Genomic DNA, 27538 nt, shown 5'->3' on the forward strand with positions numbered 1-27538 from the left:
AACTCAAAACAACATGAAATCTCAACATAGGGATTTGATTAAGGAGGCTTCCGATTCCCGCCCCCCCCCCCCGCCCAAGCCTGCAATCCTATGCACATTTTTTCTTGCAGATTGGAAACTAGTGGGACTTAGTTCCATGCTCTGGACGTGTCCCAGTCACGGCTCTCTTGCCCCTCTCTCTCCCCCCACCAACTTTTCTTTTGCTGATTTCCTCAGGACTTGCCGAATCTGGACCCATTTTGCACTGATTTATTTTTATTTTTAATGAAGGCCAATTTCCTTGATGCCTATAGATGCCGTTGTGGAACTTCTTCACTACTCCAGAAACTCCACTGGCATCAGGAAGAATCTCGACAATATTTCAGTTCCCCAAAACCCTCTCTGAGGAGCAGGTTTCCAAAATATCACCAGACTGCACGACAAAGGGTTGCCTGGCGCCATCTTTATTTTTAAGAGCGAGCTAAGCAGCTTCCTTTTTTCCGTGGCCTTTGGCCCTTAGTCTGATTGGCTTTAGGGATTTGTGGCCTTTCAGTGGGGCGGGACTGTATTTTCACAGTCTATATACCGCTTACAATATTATAGTTGCGTTGGTTTCGTTGGTTTTTCCTGTTACATTCAGTTTTGGTTTGTTTTTTTAAGCCACTTTGGACCACTTTTCTCCCCCTCTGAGAAATAGTAATTGAACTTACTTGGACTTACTTGTGAGTAGGCATGCTTAGGATTGCAATGTTACGCTCGCGCGATTCCCTTCCAAAATACAGACGTTAACGCTGAATTTCAACATATTATGGGTTTCCCCATTTGCCTGGAGGGTGGGGAAACGTGAAGTTAAACCTATGTTCTTTGCCAGAGTTTCCAAAATACCAGACGCTCCAGTTTGGGGAGTTATTAGGAGGAGATGTGGGGGTGGGGGCACCAAATGTTTTGGTAGTTTTGAAGAGAAATAGTTTCTTCCAGATCATTTCTATATCAGACATTCCTGTAGGCAGGAAGGCTTTCAAACAGCAGCGAATGCAAATCTCTCACTCACTCACTCAGAGGCTGGGTAGGGCCGCGCTGAGCCTTGCAGATCTTCCGTCTCCGGTTTGAATGGCTCCACGCAAATGGGTCTTCCTACCACGCAACATAGCACGTAATTGTCAGTTTCAACACCTCAATTACCTCCAGCACCTCCGCTCTGTGAAAAGGTCGTGCTCAGCTGTGGAAAAGGAATTTTAGAAATAAAAGTTCCGAAATAAAATAAAGCCAATATATCGAAATTCTTTTGAGGGCTTCTTTTTGGGGCGGGGTGGGGTGGAGGAGATGGAGAAGGGGTCGGCTTTCTGTCGGATTAATGACTTATCCGGAGGAAACATTTAAAAGGGGGTAAGCGAAGGCGAGTTCAGGTTTTTGGAGGCAGCTGAGCTTGATATCTGTGGGGCAGAAAAAAATCGTGGCCCTTTTGCTTGGACTTCTGGCGAGGTTGCCTCCGACGTGCGTCTCGTCCAGAAGAAGCACGCTAAAGAAACATATTTTTTTTTGCACTTTAAACAGGACTAATCCGCATCCCGTTTGGAAAAGTCCTCGCTGTTTCACATACTGCAGTTCGGTTTGCAGTCAAAAGGAAACGAGATGGGAGATTTTTTTTAAAAAAATGCTACTTCTCTCCCTCCTCGTTTTCAGACGATTCTCTTGGTTTGTGTGTGTGTGTCTGGTGTGTGTGTGTGTGGGGGGGGAGTCGTCTGAGATTTACAGCCCTCCCAAATGGAGATAAAACCTTGGCAATGAGTTGGAAACCTGTTGTAATCTGTGATCCAGGAAACAAAGAGGCTCATTAATGCAGAGTCTTTGGTGAGCCTTTGATGTTAGCTAGCATAGCATTCACTCTCAGTTCCATTTGCATTTAAACATTCATAAACATCATCTCTGCTTCCTTTGCCTTAAGCAATTTAGGAGTAAAGTATAGCTTCTATTTAAAGAAACCCACTGTGGTGAGGCTTAGAATACAAATATCACATAATCTTCCAACAGAGCAAATATTTTATCCAGCACATTACTAGTGGACACAGATCTAATAGACTGAAGACCCCAAGTAACATAGATAAAGCCAGTTTATATTCAAGGGGAGACAAAGGGAAAAGGAACTTGAATAATCCATTTCAGTAATAACGATACTACGGTACTACTACTACTACTACTACTAATAATGTCAGCACAGGCATATTGAGGGACTTCAAGCAAAAACATGGAAGTTATAAGTTTTAAAAGTAGTCCTAAAACTGAGCACCTATCATTAATCTGACCCCCCCCCCCACATGCCTCTGCAAAGTGGCTCTTGAATTACAAAATGTTTATCCCGACTCAAGGCACATATTTGGCAAGCAAAAAAATGAAAATAAAAACAAGCATCTAAGAAAGCTTTAATTCCCAAATCACTTGGCTTCAAAGAGAAGGCTGAGGATGCATCATAATCACAGAAGGTGTCTTGAAAGTTTTGAGAAAGTTAAAGCTGGACAAGCCCCATCCTTTGGGCAGTCATATCTGCTCCCCCCAAACAAAAACAAAAAACCCAGTTTCTGGCAGCCAAAGAAGCAGCTTGGGGAAGGGGAGGAGAGAGTAGGAGTGAAGAATGTGCAGGTTCAATTAGGAAGCAGTAAAAAAACCAACAGCACACAATGTGCACTAAACTGTAATGTGCACATAGTGTAAGACATGGAAGAGACAGGATCAATGCTGGAAGCACACAGCACTGGAGCCCCACCCCCTGCACAAGTGTCCAAATGCTTAGGGTGATTCTGCAGTTAACAGTGCAATCCTGAACTTGTTTTTTTGGAAGTAAATCCCAAGATTCCAAGCTTAGGTGAAACACACTGAGTTTTACTCTTGAGTAAACTTCTGCTCAACGACTTGACTTCTATTATGTACAGTGCAGCTAGATTGCTATGTTATGAAGGGTGGGCATGTGGCAAGGTTGGGAATTAAGAAACTGGAACAATAAAGATTGTCCATTTGATTTGTCTGGATTCTCAACACAGTGTGCTAGTTTGAACAAATGCAGCAGCATCCTTGAGAGCTGCTTCTCTTGTTAATGAATTAATTGCATGGGAGTGTTCTTGTAAACCACTCCCATGCAGGTTTTCCCCCTTAAAAACAAACAAACAAATGTAATGCAGGAAAGCAATGTAACATGAATGCTTTGTTGACACCCGTGGAGCTGCTTTAGAGCAATGGATTTGTGGATTACCCCATGATCAAAATGGTCTTACTGCACAATCTTATGCATGTCTGTTCAGCAGTAAGTCCCACTGAGTTCAATGGGGCTTACTCCCAGGTAAACTGCAATAAGATTACAGCAAAGGTGGGGAACCTGTGACCCTTCAGATGTTGCTGGTTGGGGCTGATGCAAGCTGGAGTTCAGCAACATCTGGAGAGCCGAAGGGTCCCCATCCCAGGATTACAGCCTTAATATCCAAATTTGAAATAACATAAGCATGGGATTTAAATCACTTTCCCAGAATCAATCCTTTAGACATGAAACATATAACGTTAATTAATGTCTAACGTGCATAGTCCAAAATAAAAATGGTTACACTTGGGGAAAAAAAGAAAAAAGAAAAACCAACTCTTGGATATCTTATTGGAGCAACATCAAAGTAAAACAAGGAGCTTGGAGCATTTGTCAGATCATATCTGCATGGAACGTCAGAGGCTGATTTGTATTATTTGTATGGAAAAAGTCCCAAAGAACCAGTTTGGCACTAAATATCTTCATTACATTGTCTGACTTGCATAGGTGATTTAAATAAATCTAGCTTTTCCACTTTAATAATTTGGAGACTGTGCTGCCAACTATGAATTTTAAACAAAACAAAACAATTTCTGATGTCTTTGTTCCTTTGGCATGGCTTATCTCCTTCTTCTTCCTCAAACATTAAAAAAAGGACAGCTGTTGCTGGATATGCTTAAGAGTGACCGACTACTTGTCTCGTAACATTTTGACTGTAAATGGTGCTCGGAGACACAAAATAAGTAAGGCAAATTCTTTTTTTCTTTAACTAAGCAGTTTTGCTGATACTGGGAGTCTCTGTAATTTTCTGGTCTGCACCATTATTTACCCTGTTAGGCGTGGGAAATCTGGAACCATTTAGATGGCATTTATAAGAGAACAAGCACATGTGCATCAGTGACGGTATCAGGGTGGTGAGTTTAAGATAAAAAAGGCAGATGGCAAAGAAATATTGATGCTGATCCACAGCACTACAATGTGATACTGATGCAACACCCACTTTCATGTCAGTGCAGGCGGCCTCACATCGGGAAATCCTAGACAGACCTGGCAGGTGGGGTATTATGTGAGCTGTGCCTGCTCAGGGATCTGTTGTAGTAGGGGCAGGGGGGAATTCATCAGCACAATGCAGTTGGTCCCAGATAATGTCCAATGATTTGGCAAAGGGAAAAAGATGCTCTCATTTTATAATATGCCGAACTGAATCCAGACAAATTAAGTTGCACCTGCCTGTTGCCACTGAAATGGTTTTCACTTCCAATCAACCCATTATGTGAACCAGGGAAAATGGGGTGCTGAGATGCTTTGTCCATCTGCTTCAGTAGTGACTGCTCTGGCTGGCAGCAGCTCTTCAGGATCTCACGAAAGAAAGATTTTCACATCGCTTGCTCCCTAATCCCTTGATCAGGACCTGTCATGGATTGAACCTTGGACCCTTTACCACTGACCTACGGCCCTTCCCTTCTACATGGGGCTTGGTATGGTTGTAGAGATGCTTTTGTCTGTGTGCTGATTTCCAGTGCATACAGCCTGGGAGCATATCCTGCCAAACATATTTTCAAATAGGAACTGATGTTGCTGTATAGACCCATGAACTAGGAGCAGAGAACCAATGGCTATCTAGTGTTTGTTGGACTAAAGCTCCCATCATGCCTGACCATTGGCCATGCTGGCAAGGGCTGGTGGGAACTGGTGTCCAGTTGAGGGCCACTGAGTCCCCCTCCCTGCCATTTTTGTTTACTGTAAGCCACTTCTGAGTTTATTTTATACAGAAAGGTTTGTGGCTTCCCAGAATTATGTGGTTGGCTACTGTGGGATGAAGAATGCTGGACTAAATGGACCTTCACTCTGATCTAGCAGGATTCTCTCCCTAGCAGAGCAAGTTTTTTTCTGCTGGAATAACTTAACTAAGGCTGTGTACAGTGTTCACACATTATACCTTTAAAGCATGTTCAAAACACATTCTTTGCCATGAAGAATGAAGGGTGCAGTAGTTTACCCCTCACAGCATTGCAATTCCCAGCTGCCCTGAACAAACTGTGGTGCCCAGAGTCCTTTGAGGGGAAGAAAGTGCTTCAAATGTGGTTTTAACGTGTGGCATTATTCTAAATTATGTTAACAATTCTGAACCAGATTAATTAATAAAACATTAAAGAGAGTGACACATATGAACGATTAAGAAACATCATTTTAACACCAATTTCCTGAAACTATATAGACCCAAACCAGAGAGCCAACAGATATGAGGACCAGGCAAGGAATTGTAGCAAAAATTGAGTCTCTTTAGGCACTGAGAACTGAAAAACATAGTTATGTGACATCTTGGGCCAAATGTATGTAAAGACAAGGATTTTGTCTATGTAACATTCTTTAACTCTGCCCCCCGCAGAGGGGGAGGGAGGTGATATTAGACCTGGTGGAACAAACATGGTACAGAATGTTCAGTCTTTGGCACCAACCTCCTGGTGATGGCAGAACTTGCACCTGATTTTAAACAGAGTTTGCAGGATTCCATACTTGTAAAGCAAAAGATGAGAACAGCAGTGTAGCCAAGAGAAGCTGTTGCAGCATCAGCAGGAGGTATGGAGAAGAAGAAGATGAAAGCAATGGCCAAGAAGGTTCCAAATGGGGACATTGCTGCTGGGACTCCTGCTAATTTGAAATGCCTCTGATGGGCTTTCCCTATAGAGATGGCTTGCATTATCCTTGCACTAGTCTGCCCTGGCAAAGCTAACGTGAAGGAGGTGAAGTTCCAAGATGCATTTTGGTCTGTACCATGCCTCAGATAGCTCCTAGTTATAGGGCTACCTTGGCCCTATGTCTGGCAAACATCCTTTGGCAGGTAAAAATCATTCCACTTTTCGTTCTCTCAGTTATAACCTAGACTCTTACCTTGAATCAGGGGGAGCATGTTGTGGCACCAGAAAAACGGGGGGAACACAAGGAGCAAAGTATAATTCCAGGTGGCTAAGTTGTGTCCCACATCTGAAAGAAGTGTATCAGCATATGCAAATAGCAGGACTCCAGCAATGCAGGTGGAAAGCTTCTTGTTTGCGGGGGATTGACTGAACTCCTGTCCCTTTCTGGTTAGCACACCCATGCCTGAGTTCTCTTGGGGTGGACCTTCCCTGTAGAAATGCTTTGCCCCCCAAGAGACCAAATCTCTGTCACCAACATGCACACTCTTTTGGTGTTGAGCAAGGGGAGTCAGGAGAGATCAAACAAGCTGCTCCCTGGTGGATTGAGCACCAGGGCTCTCTCTCCCATTCCCAGTAGAGCGCCTTTGAAGTACAAACTTTTAAATATGCTCTTTTCGGCAAACTAATAAACAACTTTAAGCATTTGCTGAGGAAGACGTGTGTTTGTCCTGCATGCTATTCCTGCAGGCTGTTTTCCACTATTGCCTCTGGTTGCCACCTAAGTCCTGGTGGACGTTTTAGTCTCCAGGAGGAGCAGAGGAAGGGAGTCAAATGGGGAAGAGAACTAAAAATGGGAGAGACACAGCAGGACTGGGTCTGTGAAGAGAAGGGCCTGGCTGGGAAAGCGCAATGGGTGGTGGAAGAAGCACATAGACTGGGGCCTGGGCAGCCCTGCCAGGAGGGCCAACTGGTCTAGTGCAGGGGTGGAAAGTCTCTTTCAGAAAAGGACCATGTTTCCTTGTGGGCAATCTGAAAGCTGCATTATAGTGTCGGACAAGGCTCGAAAAGGGAAGAAGAGGTCAGGACAACAGGTCCCAGCCAGAGGTTTCTATATACACATTGCCCTCTTTTAGCCTACATAAAAACCCCACTCCCCCTTTCAAACTCAGCTCCCCTATTTATTTATTCCAATCAACAGGATTGGAATATCACAACTTTTGATTATCATTATTATCTACTTCTATTGTGCATTTTTTTTAAGGAAACACCCTCACAAATCTCTGTATGCCCCTTGTTTGTGTGCCCCACTGGTTGAGAAACACTGCGCTATCCAGCAAGCAAGAGAGATTATCACAGTCAAGAACATATTCCAGCTAGACAAAGGCAATTGGATGGGGGCAGGGTGGTCTCTGTTATGGGTGAGGCTCAAGGAGGCAAGTATATTGCCTGGGTAGGGATGTTCCTTGGGGAGGGTCCCAGAGGCTGCATGAAAGGCCACATTCCCTGTGTCTAATAGGCATTGTTCTGTGAACACCTACTTTGTGTCTCCACCTCCTGGTCTAGTGCCATTCTTCTTCACAACATTCTTGCAAGGTAGGTCAGCATTTTTATCTAAGTAGTGAAAATATGCATGGAAGCTGAGAGGAGTGACTTGCCTAAGGCTAACTGTTGGGTTCATAGCAGGGGCAAGATACGAACTCTGGACTTTTAAGTTCATCCTTCAGTTATTCAGCTACTACATTACAATCCTAGGCTCACAAAAACCCCAACAGAGGGAAGGGAATGTAAGTGTTTCTTGTGGATGAGCTCTCACAGTGGAAAGGGGAAAAGAACTGTCTGCGAGAAAAGAGTAACATAAAACTCTGGCCTCTGCAAATCTATGCATTTAGCAGGGCATAGACTTCTAACCTGGGGAAAGAGTGATTCAACATTTCCAGAAGAGGAGTCTGAAAAGCAAAATGCTAAGGACGGTTTGTTTATTTGATCTGCTCAGAACAGATGCATCTAACTAGGGTGTGACTATATATGCTTGTAGTCGTTTATGAAATGGCAAATGGGTTTTAAAGAAAATGGATGAAGCTGTAAAGATCCACATTTACAGAGAGACCCTGGAGACACTGCTTGCAAAAGCAATTGTTTTAATACCACTCAAAATAGGGCTTTTAAAGCTACATGCTCGGACCGCATGTTGCTCCAAAAAGTGTTGTATGTGTGCAGACATCTGTTGCTGGCAAATGAGCAGACCCAGGGCTGCTTGCCAGCTCGCCTTTTTTTGAAAGGGGAAAAAGGAGACTTGCAGTGTTAAATACATGTGTCATCACTGGGCTTCTCTCCCCGCCCGCCCCATCACAAAATCTAAATTGTCCTCTTGTGCAATCATATTAAAATGTGGGGGCTTTTTTGGGGGGGGGGGAGGAGGTAACCTCATAGCCCAGTAACGTTTATTTGAAATTGACTTCCAAGTCTTGCTGTGTATGCCACAAACAACACACAACCAAATATTCTTAGCGGCAAGGTGGTTTCTCTACCAGTTATCAAGAGGAGTAAAGTGGGATTGAGTTGCAACAGCACCTCTGGCATACAGCAGTGAATTTACTATGTTGTTGTTTTAAATCAGAAATTCTGTTCAGAGGAATTGGCTGTAGACAATTCATTGGGGATTGTTCTACTGACTCTTTAGCAGCCAGGTTGCTGCTGGTGCTGGGGGGGGGGGGGGGAACTGACTCCCTGCATCTCACAGATGGCCTTGAAGACAATGTGGATGCTGTTCCCTATGCCCTCTCCCACAAGTGATCCAGTTCTGGATATAATACTCCACACAGTTCTTAAGAGACTGTCTAGGAACCTCTTCCTTGACATTACTCCATGTAATGTGTACTTTGAGCCTTGCGTACTAAGCGGAAAGTTCCCAGTTCAAGACTTGTGGCGGGAGGCGGAGGTTTGAACTTTAATGATGAGGTGCCCATAATTGCAATGCTTTTTGTGTGATGATTGCAGTGCTTTTCCTATATAGCAAGAATGAAGAACCTGGGGCCCTCCAGATGTTGTAGGGCTACAACTCCTACCACCTCAGACCATTGGCAATGCTGACTGAGGATGATAGGTGCTGGAGTCCAACAACATCTGCAGGGCCAGAGGTCATCTATCCCTGATATAGAAGGTCCCAGATTCAGTTCACACTTCAGTTAAAGGATCTCAGGTAGAAAGCACTGGGGAGATGCACTATTAGTCACAATAGCACAGGTCTAGCCAATGTGGTGCCCTCCAGATGTTTAGAATTATGACTGCCATCAGCCTCAGCCAGCAAGGTCAATGGCTGAGGATGAATGGAGTTATAGTCCAGAGCATAGAAAGTCAGCAATCCCTGCTGTATGGCAACGTCTGATGTTCATCACAGACATGGATGGACAGCTCTGTGAATCAACTTCTGCACAATAGCCATAATGTGTAAGTCTCAGCTTTTATTTCAGTGATTAAGAGTGGAATGAAGGTAGACAAGGTAATACCTTTTGTTGCTGCTGGTGTTCAGTTAATTAAGTTAATGTGCGTGCTTGAGTTGAACAGAGCCACAATTCCATCTAAGAGAGTTATGAGAAACCCTATCTTTAGCTGCTCTCACCCACAGAAGATGGCTTGATAGAAATTAAAACCCCTGTCTGCTGTACATCCCTTTTACAAATCAAACCGTCAATGCAAATTCAAGGCTACATAATCCCGTATCCAGAGTTATGCAGACCTAAATCCCATTAATTTCACTGAGACTTAAGTGGGAATAGCAAGTCTCCCAAGATTGCTGCTTTAGTATATGCACATAAAATGTATAATAGGAAGAGCTGCATTCTTAGTGGAAATTAAAAGGCAGAGGATAATCAGTTGTAAGAGAGGAGTTAATAGCTGATCAATCACAGGTTTCTTAAGGGGAAAAAATCCGGGCAAAAGGAAGTAAAATGCATTGACAAAAGAAATGTATCAGGTCTGATTGCCCATTCATTTATAGAGGTATTTTTAAGGATGATAAAAAACTAAACATAAATTATGTGTTGGAAGTCTTTCATCTTTGTGAAGCTTAGCATTCCTTAGCTTTTTATATTTGTATATAAATATTTTTCCTTGAAGCACAGTTAGCTTAATTGGAGGTAAAAGCTATTCCATTCCATTTATTGGAATGTCCTAATATGATTTCCCCTAGTTAATCATGTCTATTCCTAAATATAAGTTTCCTTTTTCTTTTCTTTCAAGTTGCTTCAAAATGAGAGGGCCTGCGTCGCTCTTTGACCTTCTGTTATATATCAGACCCTTGAAATGCAGCATTTCCAAAACGCAGCAGATGGATTTAGTAAATTACAGCCTGCAGAGGAAACGGTACCCGGAGCCGAGTTAGGATAGAGTGTGGGGTTAAATGACACTGGGAGATTTTCTCAACTGCATTCTTCTTCTTACTGGAGAATGTGGAGCATTTGCTTCCTGTGACAAGCACAGCAGAACCCTCATTATGAGCTTCACTACGCCAAAGTTCTGGAAAGTGCATTTCCTTCAACGGGTTTCTTTTTGATATTTTGCCTCTGATGGATGGACCTGTTGTTTTCTTTTGGAAAGGGTTCTCCTGAGGGTAGAGCTTTTGAATTCTACTGGTATAGTTGAATTTGTATGTTTATTTGGTTTCCAGCTCACCTTCATAGGCACCAAGGCGCCTGAGATCCCAAGGCACATGAGCTTGGCAGTTCTCTGGTTGTACCAGGCAGAGATTCCCAAACTATGTGCTGGGGTCCAAAGAGTATGCCTCAATATGTTTGCTACTTTCCCCACACAGAGGTACAATTCCCAGAGGTGCTTGGGAAGAGGTATTGATAGTTAAAACCACTCTGGGAATCGTAGTTCTGTGAGGCAAATAGAGGTCTCCCAATAATTCTCAGCAACCTTAACAAGCGACAGTTCTCATAATTCCTTGGAGGGACAGCCATGACTGTTCCTCTGGTTATAAATAGGAAGTGCCAGGAGGTGGGTAGGGTGGCTTAGCTATTATAAATTTGGGGAATGTAGGCACATGGTATGTCTGACTTTTTTCTTTTCTTTTCATAGCTAACACAGTGCACCTGGGATTTCAGTTTTATATCCAAGAATAGTGTTGCTGCTACTGTTGTCCCTGACAGGGGCTCAGTTCCTCCAGCTTCTGAATGACAGCCAACTCTTCATTATTTCCTGTTCTGTAACTGTCAAAAGATACAGAACCCTGTCAGGGTAAAACAGAGATGGCAACCCTAACAATAACAAATAAAATTACTTAAGGCAAATATAAGGGGGGAAAGGTCCCACCATTATAACATTCTGGAGATTACTAAATTGGCATCTGATGAGTTAATAACTCAATTTGGTTTAATAATAATAATAATAATAATAATAATAATAATAATAATAATATTTTTTATTATTGATACCCCACCCATCTGGCTGGGTTTCCCCAGCCACTCTGGGGAACAGAATACTAAAAACAGCCAACAGAATACGAAAAACATGATAAAACATCAAACATTAGAAACTTCCCTAAAGAGGGATGCCTTCAGATGTCTTCTGAAAGTCAGAGAGTTGTTTATTTCCTTGACATCTGGTGGGAGGGCATTCCACAGGGTGGGTGCCACTACTCAGAAGGCCCTCTGCCTGGTCCCCTGTAACCTCACTTCTCACAGTGAGGAAACCGCCAGAAGGCCCTCGGTGCTGAACGATGGGGGTGGAGACCGATGTAAGCAACAAACAGGCATGGGTGAACTCACTGTATTTCTAAAGAAAAACAGCTTAATTGGCAATACAGGACCAGACAACATAGTTGAACATTTTTTGCTGGTCCTCTCCTGGATTTGGCATGGAGGGTAAGTTGTAAGCAAGCATGACTTACAAATCATTGCACAACATCATTACTAATCACCAGGCACACCTGTTAAGGCACCAGCCTTAACTTCCAGTAACCCAGATTTGTGAAGTTTGACCCAGTTGACGTTTTAGTGGTAAAGAGTGAGTTTTCCTGGGGAAAATGGTGGGGCAAATAGAAACTACTGTATGCTATGGCACTGGGTCATTGGATCAACCTGGACAGGAACAGTTATAAGAGGACTTCTTATTCCTTTAAGCCTTATTTGAGTAACAAGGTCTTCCTGATTATTGTTTTTTGTGTGTGTTCCTATAGCCCCTCTCCCTGGCTTGTTCCTGCTTTGTCTTTCAGTACTGACTCCATCCCATAGCTGCTGATTCCAAGTTCCTGGATCACCTCTGACTGCTGCCTGTGGCCAAGTCCTGCCCTGACACCTATGAGGTCACTGTCAGATGGAGAGACAAGGCTGGAAGATAATTGCACTCTTTATCCACTACACCATGAAAAAATATGTGCTGCTAGCATGGTAGGCGCATCAATCAATAGGCATCCCTTTCAACCCTTTATATCAAAGATCCATTTGTTTACAAGAATATAAAACAAGGAGGTGAACAGTAAATGAGAGAAAGGTAGATGTGATCACAAACCCTTTCCAGGTCCATTAGCCTTAACTTCTCTTTCTAATGTTCTGCTACTATGTTTATGGCATTTCCAGGTCCAGGCTCATCCTTTCAGCTTTTATTCCATTAAGGAATTATTATTGAATTTATTGGATTGGTTATGTGACAAGGGACTGAAGAGCATCTGTTAATTACTGCATGCTTCCCTGATGGTTTTCGAGTGTTACTCCAAGTCTTGAATATCAGTAAAATGAGCTTAAGTGGCAGAAAAGTACCACCATGATAAAAGAGATACTTTTAGGAATATAAAGAAGGTGTCTGTGTTTATTATTTGAGTAGTTCAATTAAAAAATTGTGTTGTTGTGCGTGTTTTTTAAATCTGACTTTCCCAGCAAGTTTGTGACTAAGCTTGCAAATATTTTTACTAGTACTGTTCCATAGGCTTTCACCATGTGCCATCACCATCAGTCTTGCTAAGGAAGAATTAAGTACATTACAAATAGTCTCATTATTAAATGCTTGCAAACCTACTGCAGTTCCACTGTTCCAATCCTTTTTTGTTTGATCTAACCTGAATGAGATGATTTCCATAATACTATCTATCTGTCCCAATCCGTTGCCTTGCAAACATTTGGGTCACCAAATGGTTCATAATCATGTGACAGATCTTGGTGGACATTGCTGCCTGGTTAAGGATGACTCAAGGGATTTGCCGGTGTGCAAAATTAGGCTTGCAGGAGCTACCTCAATAACCACCGTCATCTGACTTCTGCCAAAAGGAAATTCTGATGCTCTTCCAGGCATGCCTCAACAAACCTATCCATTTGCAGAGCTGCTCTTACTCACCTCGGGAGTCCTCCTACCTCTGTCAACAATATTATAGTTGCCATCTGCTCCCCGCCTCTTGCAGCAATCTTTGAAGAATACAGTGGTACCTCGGGTTACATACGCTTCAGGTTACATACGTTTCAGGTTACAGACTCTGCTAACCCAGAAACAGTACCTTGGGTTAAGAACTTTGCTTCAGGATGAGAATAGAAATTGTGCTCCAGCGGCGCAGTGGCAGTGGGAGGCCCCATTAGCTAAAGTGGTGCTTCAGGTTAAGAACAGTTTCAGGTTAAGAACCGACCTCCGGAACGAATTAAGTACTTAACCCAAGGTACCACTGTACTGGTTTTCAAAAGTGGCATCTATTCCAAGCATTCAATAATATCTGGACTTAACTGGACAAATCCTACAAGGCTAGGGAAGTGAAAGAAGGATATTGTGAGATGGATCCAGTGCTTTTTCTTCTTCTAAAAAAATGTTTAGGGGTACTCTCATTTTGACTCAAAAAACCCACCATTTTATAGTTCAAATTGGGAAAAGTAAATACACTAAATTGACAAAAGTACAAAGATTTACAAAATGTTTAGGGGTATGCGTACCCTTGCATCGCCCCAGAAAAAAAAGCACCGGGCGGAACTATCCTGAGTGCCTGTGACACCTGGCCCTTAGGAAATCAGTACTGCAGACAGTGCAGAGTGAATATGCTGAACGAGAACTAGTGCAATTTGTGGAGGAGGATGCTAAGGCGACGAAGATGAATGCTAGTAGCATTCATTTCAAGCCTTCAGGATCAAGGGTGCTAAAAATCTAAATGAAGTCTACAGAAGTTCTGCAACAGAGTCAGGCAGCTCGCATTTTTTAAAATACTAAAGCAGCTGTAATTAAAACAGTGCAAAGGAAATAGGGCTCTGTTGCATCAGGTGAACAAAGGATCATCTTTCCAGGCTTTTGTTTACCTTGATGTTTGCTGAAGCTGAGGCAGTCAGTGATGTACTGCAAGCAGGGAATGCAGTTACACCTTCCCAGATCCAGACTGCCATGTGATGAGGGGTAATAATAATAATAATAATAATAATAATAATAATAATTTATTTATATCCCACCCATCTGGCTGGGTCTCCCCAGCCACTCTGGGCTGCTCCCAACAAAATATTTAAACACGACAAAACATCAAACATTTAAAAACTTCCCTAAACAGGGCTGCCTTTGGATGTCTCCTAAAAGTCAGATAGTTGTTTATTTCCTTGACATCTGATGTGAGGGCGTTCCACAAGGCGGGCACCACTACCTAGAAGGCCCTCTGCCTGGTTCCCTGTAACCTTACTTCTCGCAGTGAGGGAACCGCCAGAAGGCCCTCGGAGCTGGACCTCAGTGTCCGAGCAGAATGATGGGGGTGGGGACGCTCCTTCAGTTATGTCGGGCTGAGGCTGTCTAGGGTTTTAAAGGTTAGGACCAACACTTTGAATTGTGCTTGCCAACGTACTGGGAGCGAAGAACAGCTAGGTTGTTTCCAGATGTGGACTTGGTGTTCCTGAGCATTGCGCTCTGCTCGCTCAGCCCACTGCTCACTGCTGCGGGTGTCACTCCATCGATGCAGTATTTCTCCCTGCCCAACATGGAGCCAGGGTTCTGCCCCACCATTCGCAATGGGCACCAGTCACCACTGGGACAGACCCCAGGAGCCCTCACCTACTTGCAAGGCTGTGGGTTGAAAGAAGCATTCTGTCTGTTTCAGGAGAGCAAGAAGAAGAAGTTTTGAATCTCTCCTGTCCAGGAGAAACATTTGCATTTTGCAGCTGGCTAGAAAGCAGAAGCCCTTGAGCACTTAGGGCAAGGACTACATGCATAGTATTATTCATAGATCGTGTTATTTAAGATCTCAAGAAGCTGATGGGATGAAAATAATCAGTTTTGTAGCTGACTGTGATGAAATGCAGTGGAGTGTTATAACTGCAGTCCACACATCCCATTGAATTCAGTGTGGCTTACTGCTTAGCAAGCATGCATAAAATCAGACTGCATGTATGTAAAAAAAACAACCCATAAGAGTGTAATCAGAGGGTTTGTAGGAAATCATAGAGTATAATCAGACAGTATGCTGGAAATCATGCTAAACTGAAACAATTGCACCTTGGCATTTTTACCGATTAAAAAAAAAATAAAATCAAATTAGTGCTGCTAAACTGAGTGCTATATTACTGAATGGAGCAGCGTAGTGAAACTTACCACCATAAGTGAAGGCAACACATTTGGTGACAAGGAGCAACTTTTGTGATAACAGAGTACATGTCACCTGAAGCTATAGTGTGGAGATAAAGATTTTAGGCACCACAATTTATTTGCTTCCTGGAATACCTAGTTATAGAAGCCACCCACAGAGAGGCAGCTGTTCCTTTAGTGCTCCACATGGCACAGAAATGAATCCAAGCTGTGAATATGATTATTGCAGAATGGTTATTGTTCAACACTAGAGCTGCAACAAATAATTGAATAATCAGTTAGAGTAATCCATCAAAACTGTTGCTGTGCAATGCAATGCAAGTCTACTTGCATAGTAGTAATAATAAAATTATTATTTATTACATCTGAAGACAGCCCTGTACCAGGAAGTTTATAATGTCTGATGCTTTATTATGTTTTATATATTCTGTAAGCCGCCCAGAGTGGCTGGGGAAACCCAGCCAGATGGGCAGGGTATAAATAATAAAATTATTATTATTATTTATTATTATTACTCAGAAGTAAGTCCCATGGAAGTCAATGAAACTTACTCTCATGTCAGTGTAAATAACTATTTTACACAGAAGTAAATCTTATTTGGGACGCGGGTGGTGCTGTGGTCTAAACCACAGAGCCTAGGGCTTGTAGATCAGAAGGTTGGCAGTTCGAATCCCCGTGACGGGGTGAGCTCCCGTTGCTTGGTCCCTGCTCCTGCCAACCTAGCAGTTTGAAAGCACGTCAAAGTGCAAGTAGATAAATAGGTGCCGCTCCTGCGGGAAGGTAAACAGCATTTCCGTGCACTGCTCTGGTTCGCCAGAAGTGGCTTAGTCATGCTGGCCACATGACCTGGAAGCTGTACGCTGGCTCCCTCGGCTAATAAAGTGAGATGAGTGTCGCAACCCCAGAGACATCCGCGACTGGACCTAATGGTCAGGGGTCCCTTTACCTTTAAATCTTATTGAATTAAATGGGTCTAACTCCTAGGTAAGTGAGGTCAGGAGTGCAGTCTTAATTGACTAAATAATTGCCTTGAATGAAGCAGATTTAACTTAAGTATTATGTGGCAAGCATTGTCTTAGAATAGGCATTCCACCTGCATCTCTCACAAAGGAGAGGGTGCCTCTTCTAAGATGATGCTTGCTATGACATATGTGTTCCATCCATGTGCAAATTTTAACAATAGATTAAATAGATCAAGGCACTCGTGACTCACTAACTAAGATTTTCTTAACTAGGTTACAACACTGTTGATCATTCTCAACATACTGGATTTGAAGTTGCTTTACCACCAAATATTTCCCACCAATGTTGTCCCCCAGTTTCAGTGAAAAGATGAACTTGTGTGTGGTTGTAGCTGTTGTAGAACTTCTGCACTTTGAGACTGAAATTGGCACATTGCATCCACGGGGCTGAGTAAAAGAGCCCTAGGTTAGCAGATAACCATCCTAGTTTGGGCTATTCACTGTCTAGGTAGGCCACTATCAGATGTCTTGTACTGCCTTGATGATGGATTTGTTGTACTTTCCTGTACTTTCCTGGTAACCTTTGTAGTCTTAATATGCTGTTCCTCATAAACGATAACATGAGATAACTCTTTTTATGGGGCATCTACCCAACACTTGCATCAGCTTGTTCTTTCCTTATGCTTCTTCTGATTTTTTTTTTTTTAAAGAGGAATTGTGCAATATTGGTTGCTACTCTTTTGCATACTCTCTATTACGCCGTGATGTAGTTGGGTGGATGAGTCTATCGTGAGACACATTCTCTTTGGCATAGAGCTGAGCCAAACGATTTGCTCTGCTCTCTTTCTAGCACTGGGTGGTGGCCCAGCAATGGGTGGTGCCCACTGAAAATGGCAGGGTCGAAGGCAGGGAGACCAGCAGTTGGTGGAGCCAATGACAGGCAGAGCAACTTCTGGTAGGTTACAAATAAGAAGGCAGGCAGCTTCGGGCTGTCTGAGGGCCAACAGAGCCCTAATGGACCAGTCTTCACTGGTGGTTGGGCAAAAGCAGCAAGCACTCATCCTTTGGGTGATGATGAATGCTAGTAATTTTTTGTGGTCTCAGGATGTTTATCATTACAAGAAGATGGCAGAGGGTAACATTGCTTTCTCTTCTTTTACAGAACAAGCTTTGCTGCTCCTTCAAGTAGCGACAGGGTTGCAATGAGCACATCGTCTCATTCTCCAGCCCTATATAATGGATCTGGCAAATGGGGTGAATCCTTATCTCCCGCAACCCCATAGATCAAGTTTAAGAGGTGGGGAAAGCCAGCCACCCATCAATCATATGACATTGCAATTACATCAGGTGAATTATTTTTGAAAAGCGCTCTGCATGTAAACTCTGCACTGTGCAGCAAGCTATGCAAGCCCTGGCCACCAGCTGATCACCAGGGTTTTCATGCACAGTGCTATGCAAGCTCCGATGACCAGCCGCACTGTGCCATAGTATAAAATGCCCCATAGGGAACACTGCTATATCATGATGGAAAAAGATGGCTACCCTAAACAGCCCTGGCAAGGTGTGTGTGTGTGCATGTGGACATGCACCTTTGTAAACTACCCTGAAGTAGCTTGCTCAGCTGCCGAATCCTATCAAGCAGTAAGACTTTTCTTTTCTTTTCTATCACATATCAGCTGCCAATGTTTGGTAGAATGTGTGGTAAACTGATCATCTAGAAATTCAGTGTTTGTGGCAACCTCCTGCTGCTTTTTACAGCATGTTTGTATCATGCCATTATGCTAGTTCAGTACATCACCACTCTTGGCAGATTTTTACCATTTCTTTAGAGGAAACAGTCAAACATCTGCTCTTCTTTAACAAGTGTGTGTGTGTGTGTGTGTGTGTGATTCTGTGATGTATGTGTATGTATTAAGCTTGGGTACCAGAAGACACATAAAACATCACTGGGACGCGGGTGGTGCTGTGGGTTAAACCACAGAGCCTAGGGCTTGCAGATCAGAAGGTTGGTGGTTCGAATCCTCGCAATGGGTGAGCTCCCATTGCTCGGTCCCTGCTCCTGCCAACCTAGCAGTTCGAAAGCACGTCAAAGTGCAAGTAGATAAATAGGTACCGCTCCGGTGGGAAGGTAAATGGCATTTCTGTGCGCTGCTCTGGTTCGCCAGAAGTGGCTTAGTCATGCTGGCCACATGACCCGGAAGCTGTACGCCGGCTCCCTCGGCCAATAAAGCGAGATGAGCGCCGCAACCCCAGAGTCGTTCACGACTGGACCTAATAGTCAGGGGTCCCTTTACCTTTACCTTACCATAAGACACATAAAACATCATTGACTTAGACTGCAATTCCCCGGTTCTCTTCCTTTTTGAGGAAGTCGTTGAAGAAGGAAGCCAATGTTAACTTTTTCGGCTAATTATCCACCAAGAGTTTTAATATCTGTATTTGGGAAAATTTCAAGGCCACTGTCTGGATCACTACCCAGACACTTATGGCAGGAACTTTAGGGATTTTAAGATTTCATGTTCCAAATCAAACTGCTTGGCTTACCAAAAGTTTATCTCATGGATATATAAAGAAATTCTGAACTCAGGACCAGGACACTAGAAAGGGGGGCGGGGCGGATACATTTTAAATTTTGTTCTGATTGTTCTTCACATTTGCTTACTCTGTTGCCTGCAAGATCCTAGCTGCCATATTTTTACTCCCATCCACCATGACACCTCATGGCCAAATTGTTTGTGAAGCAGCTCACTCACTGCTGGACTTCTTTCCAGTCTTCTGAAGGTTTCAACTTCACATAGCCAGCCATCTTCAACAATTTGCCACTCATACCTATTTTAGATGGAAAGGAGCCAGAAATTCATGAACAGGATGCTTTAGCACCCTAATAAAACTCTGTCTACACCTATTTCCCATCTCCTATTTTGTGTTTATACCCCCTGCCATTTTTCACCGGTTCCTTTTTTGCACACTTATAGCTCAGTTACAGAACTTGAGTAAAATAATTTGAAGAAAGGGAGTAAGAGTCACAGTGAGAAGACTTGCAGCGGGGGGGGGGGGGCACTTAGTATGGAAAAGCTCCATCCTCTTGGCAGATATGGAAGACCAATATAACTTCATGAGCATATGTGCTAACCTACTCCAGCCTTTTCCTTGATAAATTAAATTCGGAGCTTATTCAAAGTAGTTCTTCTTTCAAGTAGACACATTGACTTCTGTTTCAAGCCAGCAACCTTGCAGAAATCAATGCATTTTGAGGTTGGTTCAGTTGTTATGCAGAGCACTGCAGGAAATTTGAGATCTTAGCTCTGCCCTCCTTATGATGGAGAAGAAGTGGGGATCTTGATACAGCCAGTGGGCTGGATTCTGACCTCCCTCAACCCCCAGGGGGCATTTTGACAGATAGGTGGGATCACTCACCTGCCAAGCACCTGACATCAAGTGGCTTGATATTAGCAAAGTATGTATACCCCTCCCTCAGATAGCTGACTGTTGGTTTGCAAAAGGGATGAGACACAACTTGATGATAGCACATCACACTCTATGCCTTGCATAACATCTAGCCAAGCGCTGATCATTTGTAAAATGAGAATTATAACATTGACACAAGGATCCGTGCCAATAAATCTTTCTGGGTTGTGATTGATGAAGGAATGCATGTGCCTTCAGACTGATTCTAACATCCAGTGGTAAAGTCCAGGGCTGGATCTAGACACATCAAAGAAGCATTTCAGTTAAACGCATTGCAAACCTTGTATGAGAAATCAGGTTGGCAAAAACGGAACTCCACAGCGCCATCTGGTGTCACAGTGTTATAATGCATATACAACACATATAAAGTGCTTTTTCTTTGCCAATGTAGCTGAGTCTCAGATTTCAGGTTTTCCGGATCATGATGAACCCTGAATCCAGGTTTCACGAAGGTTTTTATCCTCAACGTGGCCAGGAGAGGGACCACAAGCTGCATCCTCATCTGGCAACATTCCCTGGAGCAATGCGTTCCTTCTCAGCACCAGGCAGAGAACATGTTCTCCTCACTCTCATGCAGGAATCCCCAGCATCCTGAAAGGCAGCACATGACTCCATCCTTTCATTGCTGACAACACTTCTCTTTATAGACTAAGTTTGCCCAAAATGACCATGATGGCAGGGGGAAATACTGTGAGTTTCTTTTTTAATTGTCAATTTCCTTTGCTTAAGTAATGCTAACGCTGTAGTTCTAATGAAACTATGAATTAAGAGGTCATAAATCTAAAGATACTGTGAGTAACACAATGTGGGATGTGGAACAAATAAGGCCTATGGGGTTTATTATATTACACCTTGCTTTGCACAGATGTTATCTATGCTACTTTAAATTATATTGTATTGCTTTCCTTTCAGTCATGACAAAGCATAAGTTGTGAACAAGAATACTGAGAATCCAACCTGAGGGGAAATAAGGAAGAAGGCTGAGCTGAGAGCTTGGAAGTCCCTGAATTCTCAATTCAGCAGTAAATTGACAAGGTGGGCCTTGACAGGACACTACACTCTCTCCCAGCCCCCTACAAAGCTGGCAATAATGGGGAGTCAAATTAATACTGGTCTTTCTTGCAGGGCTGATTTCAGTCTTACTGAGATATTGTATCTGAAGCACTCTGAACATGGAGATGTGTTGTGTAAAAGCAAATTATGATGATCTCCATGCACTGCTTGCCAATCAGTCAATATTTAAAAACTGATAAGTGTTCAAGCCTTATTTTAAATTTCAATAATAGACAAAATACTTCTAATGAAAAATAAAAAGCCTATTTCTGGGCTCTAACAGCTTGATTGTATGTAACACACTCCAAACACTTCAGAGTTATCCAGAACCAAGTAGAAATAAGGGAGATTAAACAGGTCCCTCCAATTTCTGGTGGACCACTTAGCGTTTGGAGTCTTGCGAAGAATGCAGGATTAGGTGTGCTTTGGTCTCAACCAGTGCATCAGGCACTTCTAATGCCATAGAGTATATAGAGGAGCACTAAGTACAGATGAGGTATATGCCAGTAGACTATGCAAAGTGTCAGCCCCCCCCCCCCCCCGTTCTAGAAGAATGTCAGCCTTCAGCCAGTTATCTGCATGTCATTTTCCTGTAGCTGTCACCCCATTGGAAATCAATGCCCTTTGCCTTAAATAATGCATTTGACATACAACCTGCCAATAATACAGACCGATCTAATGGGAGAGTGTATCCATTAGCCTTTTAGACAGACCAATTTCCTTCAAAACGAGTAGCTTGCAGTAAGGTTGTTCACACAGCTTATTTTAAGGCCTAAATCAGCCCAAATCCAGGTGCTCAGGGCCTAAAAACTTGAGATCTGTGCAGAAGAAAAAAAATTGCTCAGGAGTTGTTGACACTTTCCTAATTGATTGCATTCAGAAAGCTGTTCCTATACATGTGCACCTGTTAAAGTCACAAAACAGGGTGGTGTTGCATGGTGGCCATCGTATGAGGAGGTGTGCAGCAGCAGGGCTTTGGGTTCTCTGTGTTTATATTGGGCTTTCAGGGGGCTCCCGTGGGCTGCCACACAAGAGTGTGGATGTTCTGAAATTCTGACACCAGCAGCAGGAGGAGCTGAGGCAGGCAGACTATGCAATTAATCATAGTAGATAGCAGAAGGTACTAGGCTTCCTACACCCCCTAGTGGACGGCTATGGAATGGTCAAGGTACTTGGCACACTTCTGCAAAAAGTGGGTGCTTCTTTTTTTAAAGCAACTTATACCACCACCACCACTACTACTACTAATAAATAATTGTCCACCCTTCACCCTAAGGTCTCAAGCAGCTTACAGCATTAAAACATAATATTAAAAACAATTTAAAACAACCGACATAGCCAGAGTGTGAGCTGTATCATTACATAGCCAGGCTAAGCATCATTTCTGTTCAGAAACGTAAAACAGCACCATATGGAACATTGCAATGCTTTAATATGCTCTAGAATCATTACCTGGTGTGCTACTACAATGAGGCACAGCCTGTTAATTATGCCAAAACAACAAAACCAAACCCCAGAATGTATAAATATGTCTTCAGCAAAATACTTACCTTTTTTTTTTTGGTATGAGTTGCAAATGATGTTTTTTTTTGTTTAGTCATTTAGTCATGTCCAACTCTTCGTGACCCCATGGACCAGAGCACGCCAGGCACTCCTGTCTTCCACTGCCTCCCGCAGTTTGGTCAAACTCATGCTGGTAGCTTCAAGACCACTGTCCAACCATCTCGTCCTCTGTCGTCCCCTTCTCCTTGTGCCCTCCATCTTTCCCAACATCAGGGTCTTTTCCAGGGAGTCTTCTCTTCTCATGAGGTGGCCAAAGTACTTCATCAGCATCAGCTTCAGGATCTGTCCTTGCTTTGAGCACTCAGGGCTGATTTCCTTCAGAATGGATAGGTTTGATCTTCTTGCAGTCCATGGGATTCTCAAGAGTCTCCTCCAGCACCATAATTCAAAAGCATCAATTCTTTGGAGATTAGCCTTCTTTATGGTCCAGCTCTCACTTCCATACATCACTGATACTGAATATTAAAACAGTTTTCTTTCACATTGCCATCATTCCTGTCTCAGGCACACGGTCCAGAATCTGTTCTTCTGTTCTCTTATTAAATTATTTTTTCTCCCATTTCTTTTCAATTTTTTCATGAGTTCTTCAGTAATTTCTGCCAATACATTTTATGTTTCTTCCACCTAACAAAGCTTACACCCTACTGAAATCAAATTGAAAGTAGGATTTTCACTGAAGAAGAAAAGGCAAGATGTGGAGTAAATTTGAGGATCGATTCCCTAGAGATACTATATACAATTCTCTGTCTCAGGCAAAAAAGAACAGAAGTGCTCTGAAACTTGCAATTTGTCTGGCAGGAGGGGAAATTGTTTGTTTGCTAGTTTTGGAAAGGTCCTAATGAATAGATGCCATCCAGGACAGAGAGCATGACTAAGCAGCCAGAGAAAGGGAGCAAATATTAATTATGCTGAACTACAGCCAGTAATGGTCCCTACTGATGAAATGCTGCATTTTTATGACCTGGTATAATTTGCAGCACGAAGCTACCCAGAGTCAGACTTTGGAGAAGTCATTAGCCTGCAAGAGTGACATCATGTGAGCAATGCATGTCTTAGCCTTCAGACGACAATAAACCCAGTCTTCTGCTCTTGCTCTTTCTGGGGTTCCTTCATGTTGCTAATGCAGGCTTCTTCAACCTTGGCCCTCCAGATGTTTTTAGCCTACAACTCCCATGATCCCTAGCTAGCAGGACCAGTGGTCAGGGATGGTGGGAATTGTAGCCTCAAAACATCTGGAGGGCTGAGGTCGAGGAAGCCTGTGCTAATGGCACAGAGTCATGCTTGCATTTCATTCTGCAACACAAAATGTGATGGTTCAATGTTAAATCCTTCACCAAAGTCAGAGACTATGGCATCCTAATTTTGCTAGGATTAGAATCAGGGTTGCGCAAACCAGTCCTTTGGATAAATTGTATTCACCAGCCAATTCTAAAAGGCTCTTCCTTGCCACTACTTGTGGAACGCTATAATTGGATTGATTATAGGCTGCCTTTTTTCTGTGAAATGGGCCAGACTTTTGGGATATTGGAGCAGTAAAGATCCAGATAGAGCATTACAGAATGTTACATTCCAGCTTTGCATTCTAGGAATCCTACAGGACCCAAAAGAACAAAAGTATATTGGATAGAATGTTACAGTTCTAGCAATAGAGCTGCCATAATTTGCTATCAATGGGGGGGGGGGGATTAGGGTAGAGAGAGAGGAGACTTTCACCCACCCTGCATGTCCCCAGGAACCATTTATTTGGCCATGGATTCAAGAGCTGACCAATGGCTCTAACTGGAGCAGCATCCTTCAAACTGGGAATTCCCTAGGTTCATACATCAGTGGACCATGGGGGATTCTAGCTCACCACCTTGAAGGTCGAAGTCAATCTTCTCCATTTGCAGAGACTGTCCTGTTTTTGCAGAAACGTGTCCCATTCATATAATCATAACTTGCTTCTAAGTTAAGGGTTTAGGATCAGGAGATGGAAGTGGATATCAAATGTTACAGAAGCACAGCAGATTCCACCCCTTCTGTTTGCATACAACTGGGTGAGTGGGAGGCAGTATAAGAAGAAAAGGTACCAAACTCTTACGGGGGTGTCTGTGGATCTTTCCATAATATGGGCCCTGCAGGGGGATTAACGGAAAGCTAGTACAAGTACTAGGTATATGGCTGGAGGATTAAGTTACATTTAAAAAGGCACCTAAAAATTCAAGCGTGGTGTGCCTTAATTGTCTATTCACCAGACAATGTAGGCCCTGGAAATGGTCCTTAATGTCTTCCCTATACCATATTATATTGAGACATGCAGTGTATTTAAAGTCTTAAAAGGAGACCCCCCTCCCCCACTCAGAAAAGCTCCACACCCTTCTCCCCTAACAAATAAGAAAACCTTTACTTGGTGGTTTTTAATGAAAATGCCATTTCGTCGTTCTAATGGCCAACAGCTGGGGAAATGAATGCTTTTCTCCTTCATCATCTAAAAACTTATTTGGAAGAGTATTGGTTTGTGGCTCTACTGGGTAACTTTGCTGATGATCTGATTTTAAAAGTCATTTAATTTCTTCTAAGACCACAGTGGTTACCATAGAAATACATTTGCTGCAAAACAAGGAATAATTAGTATACATTTGTTTCTTCATATCCCTTAATTTCTTCCATTCAGGGTCTTAAGCATATAATTAAAGGGATTATTTGGCTTTTTGATCCCCCCCCCCATTCGTTTAAAGACCATACTCTTGTGTCGGCAGCGCCTAAGTCACATTGAGTAATCAGTCCAATCTGTTTGTCTACATGGATAAAAACGTCATGTTTTCCGCTGAAAACTCAGAAATGTAAGTAGCAATGAATTTTAGGATTTTTGTTTGTGTGTAAACAAGTAAAGCAACTGATTTACACAGGTAATGCTATAACCCAATGTTGTTAGAGAAGGTACTCCTAAAGAACGCTTTATGAGTGCGACGCTCTCCTGTATATGCAGCTTTCTCTATTTGTGGAATGGCTGCTTCAAAGGCAGGCGAGGTCGTTGGCAGCAAGAAACTGAAGCATGGAACAGCATACATGGGAGGAGGTGGAGAGGATGTGAGGGACAATTGGATCAGCCCCAAGGTGTATTTGCCAATCAGATGTGTGTGGAAAACATTTCTCACTGGATCTCTCAGCAGAGACAGAAAGAACATATGGTGAAAATGGACCATCGCGTTTTAGTTGACTCAACATGTTCTGTCGTGGCGAAGTCTATTTAAACAATCCAACTTTGCAGATAGAAAACGAAGGCTGCAATCCTCTGTGTGCTTGCCCAGAGTAAGGCCCATTGAACTTAGAGGAACTTAAACATGCATTGGATTGCATCATGCATCCATCCTACACCCAGAACCTATTATTTGCACATTTTTTTCCTAATTTATTTCAGTTGCAAAATATTTTTGTTTTCTTGGCGTGTTTATCCAACAGGGAATTTAGCGGTGGAAGAAAATGAATGAATGCGGCAATATAGCAGAAGGAGGGGTGAAAACAACGTAGAAGGATTACAAATAGGCAGATGGAGGTAAGTCGTGTTCCAGCTGAACTTGCTCCAGCTGACCTGTTTAGGAGCTTTTTGAAGATGTTAGTGGGATATTTTTAAGCATTTATTTAATAGTAGAGAAGATTTGATTTAATACTTGTATTCCTCATTTCGAACAACAAATATTGAGCACAAAGCAACTCACGGTAACATTAAGAAAGCAACACACAATGCAAACACTATATTATCAAACACTGTGGCCTATTAATAAAGCAAACAGCAGCAACAAATTCACCAAAACAATGAATATAATTCAATAAAGTCATTATAATTCAAAATATGAAAATGAAAGATTGACAAAAAATTGGGAAGGGGAAAGAGAAAGAAAACATGTGAAGTGTTTCAGATAGGCCAGGCCTTCCCAAGAAAAGCTGCCATGGACCTTTGAAAGCTCATTGGGTACAGCATGAGACTCTAAAACTCAGAGTTGTGGATTTGAGCCCCATGTTGGGCAAAAGATTCCTGCATTGCAGGGGGTTGGACTAAATGACCCTCATCGTCACTTAGAATTCTATTTTTCTTTTTCACATCAATATCTCTTATTTATTTCCTAGGGAAACAAGAATGGAGTCATGCAGAGAAAGAGAAAGAGAGAAAGAGAGAAAGAGGGAAAGAGAGAAGGAGCAGAAACAGCTACTATGTCCAGGGCTTAAGTAGACCAGGGTTTATTTAGTGCTTATTTAATGTTATTATTTGTATTACACCTTTCTCCCATTCTGGAAAGTCATCTGCAAGTGGTTTTAGGCACTGACCAAACCAAAACCCACTTAGCTTCAGCAAGATGGTGGAACCCCAGAAACAGAATCTGATGTCAGTACCAGGATTTAGGACATAGAGTAAGATTAAAGACAGCCTTTTGAGGTAGGTGTCTTTGCCTCCCCACTAAGAAACTCACAAAGGCATGCTCGCTTGTTGACAGAAGCTTCAAGAGATGCGTTTACCAACATGAAACTGTTCGCTGACAATACATCACAGATAGAACTTTCACGCCACATGAAACGCAAAGGTGCATTTCATACATTCATCAACCCCATGTGATGGTGGTACAGGTGCATATGCCTCTCCACACACCGGAGTGAATGTATTGATGACATTTGAGGCATACATGTTCATACATAGTTGTGTGGCAAGACCCTCAAGCTGATCCCCATTAGGGTAAATAAATTCACACAGACACGGGCGAATGTGTTGATGGGATTTGGGGCATACATGTGCATACAGACATAGTTCTCACATCATTCATGGCTTCATGTGCGCAGGGTATGGGTATACAGTCCTACTCTTCTCTCATACATACTTGAACCATAGTTGGACAAGGGTGTGAACCAGCCCCTACTGATTTTCTCAAGACCACCTATCAAATTCGTTGTTGGGATAGGAACCTCAAACATCAGCTCCAGAGTTCTGTTGCCTCCTGGAAATACACAGATTCTCTTTGCTGCTGCCACACACATCTAAATATATTTGTAAAGAAGAATGGTATCTTGTACATGTTTATTTTTGT

At 42.8% G+C, this 27538-nt stretch overlaps 2 long non-coding RNA genes across 2 annotated transcripts; both read left to right on the top strand.

Annotated features, from left to right (window-relative positions):
* Nucleotides 1–154: 154 nt before the first annotated feature.
* LOC310672188 lies at nucleotides 155–1622 on the top strand. The gene is made up of 2 exons (XR_014508463.1): nucleotides 155–701; nucleotides 1039–1622. It is a non-coding gene; the product is annotated as an uncharacterized lncRNA (long non-coding RNA).
* Nucleotides 1623–17646: 16024 nt separating this feature from the next.
* On the top strand, nucleotides 17647–26016 carry LOC310672190. The gene is made up of 3 exons (XR_014508465.1): nucleotides 17647–17744; nucleotides 20778–20900; nucleotides 25923–26016. It is a non-coding gene; the product is annotated as an uncharacterized lncRNA (long non-coding RNA).
* Nucleotides 26017–27538: the final 1522 nt, after the last annotated feature.

Source organism: Podarcis tiliguerta (assembly GCF_965153285.1).
Source record: "Podarcis tiliguerta genome assembly, chromosome: 2".
Lineage (NCBI taxonomy): Eukaryota > Metazoa > Chordata > Lepidosauria > Squamata > Lacertidae > Podarcis > Podarcis tiliguerta.